This window comes from Myripristis murdjan, chromosome 10, assembly GCF_902150065.1.
Source record: "Myripristis murdjan chromosome 10, fMyrMur1.1, whole genome shotgun sequence".
Lineage (NCBI taxonomy): Eukaryota > Metazoa > Chordata > Actinopteri > Holocentriformes > Holocentridae > Myripristis > Myripristis murdjan.
In genome coordinates, this window is record NC_043989.1 from 33,244,551 (window position 1) to 33,246,187 (window position 1,637).

The 1,637-nt window shown below is 48.2% G+C and overlaps 1 long non-coding RNA gene across 1 annotated transcript; it reads right to left on the bottom strand.

Annotated features, from left to right (window-relative positions):
• Positions 1–624: 624 nt before the first annotated feature.
• Positions 625–1,207, bottom strand: LOC115366888 (uncharacterized). Its single transcript, XR_003928873.1, has 3 exons — positions 1,068–1,207; positions 857–993; positions 625–764 (listed from the first exon to the last, which is right to left on the bottom strand). It is a non-coding gene; the product is annotated as an uncharacterized LOC115366888 (long non-coding RNA).
• Positions 1,208–1,637: the final 430 nt, after the last annotated feature.

Sequence of the window (1,637 nt, forward strand, 5' to 3'; positions counted from 1 at the left end):
ATAAAGAAATGTTTATTAACAAAAAGAAATAACAACAAATAGAGCACCAGGGTAAAATCACACCACTGTCTTTAAAAAGGGGCTGGTAGAGGGACAACAGTCGGACAGGGCTGGGGCTTACCGTGGCAGCAGGGGAGTAAAAAAAGGGAAAAACAAAAGTCCTCAAACTATGCACCCGTGTCACTGCACACCAACCAAGAAGGGAACGTGAAGGAAACACCACCACCAGGACACCGGGCTGCTGCCAGGGGCCTCAGCACCTGTCCAGAGAGAGGAAGGGAAGGGTTAAAACTACCAGCCACTTGACCCCTGGTGCATCTCTCTAAATAAATATAATTGAAAAAAAAAAGGAAACAAAAACAACAAGCAAACAAATAACAGTTTGTTCAACAGAAAAGGGAAAAATAAACAAAAGAAACTCCACAATAATCAATATAAAAAAATATATTTAACTTGAAAAACAACAAACCAATAACAATTCACTCAAACAAAACAAAACAAAAAATAACTCAAGGCAACTCTCGAATGACTAAACAACTTAAAAGCAGATTCCCACTCTGCAGGCGCTTCTTTAGTATAGGGCCGGCCTCCGGCGTGTGGGGTCCGGCCATGCACTGCCTGCGGGGACAGAGCCGGTCCTTATCGCCGCGGGTTAGCGGCTCGCAGCTCCGGCGGCTGGCCGGCGACGTAACCCCGTGAGAGGGAGCACAACACATACACGAAACAGAGCCGGGCCAAAGCAGCAGCCGATCTTGGATCGGTAGCTGAAAACAATAACAAAATTAGCACAAACAGATAAAAATTATCAACTAACCGCTAAATAATGGTTGTATAGCGAATTTAGCATGGTACATACCCTCAAGCTGTGCCACAGTGCGACCTCACTGTGGAGGACGGGAGTATAACCATCGCGACGCAAGTCGACAGACTACCACACGACAACGGGCCTCCAGCAAAGCAGTCCGTCCGCCCCTGGACCAGTGGTCAGCCACGCTACGAACAGGTGGAGACCGTCACAGAGATGCCTGCTGCGCGTTCAACAGTAAAAGAACAGCACGATGCCTTACCTGAGCGGTATTATGACCCTCGTTGACCGCCACGCCAAACAGAGGAGCCACGCTGCCTCTATACACCCGGAAAAAGGCATCGGGGAAAGAGGAAGGCTCAGGCATGGGCGCCCCCGACATATATAGGCCTCGCTGATAATTAACGTGTCGGAATGCTGGCACAGTGCCACACAGTGGCCGGGAGGGAAGAACCACTTGCCACACCACCTTCTCACAAAAGCGATGGTATCGGAGGGAGTCCAGGGTGTCAGTTGATTTCCCATTGTAGAGAATCACCAACGCTTTCTCTCCTGCTTCTGTTATATCATCTTTGGATGCTGAATGTTGATAGAACACCTCAGCTTGCTCTCTGAATATGGCGCTTTCTTGGAATTTTTTTAAAGAAGCTCCCTTCCCGATCCCATGAAGACGAGATGTTGTGTCACATCCAAGAAGTGCATGTAAGAATAAGATGTGCTTACATATGTCTGGGCCGAGCAGTTGTTTGGTAGCCTTGATGTTCCACACGAGGGGCTTCTTTGCGTTCCTCCTTGTCTCAGAACAAAGGAACAGATCACATGATTCCAAGCT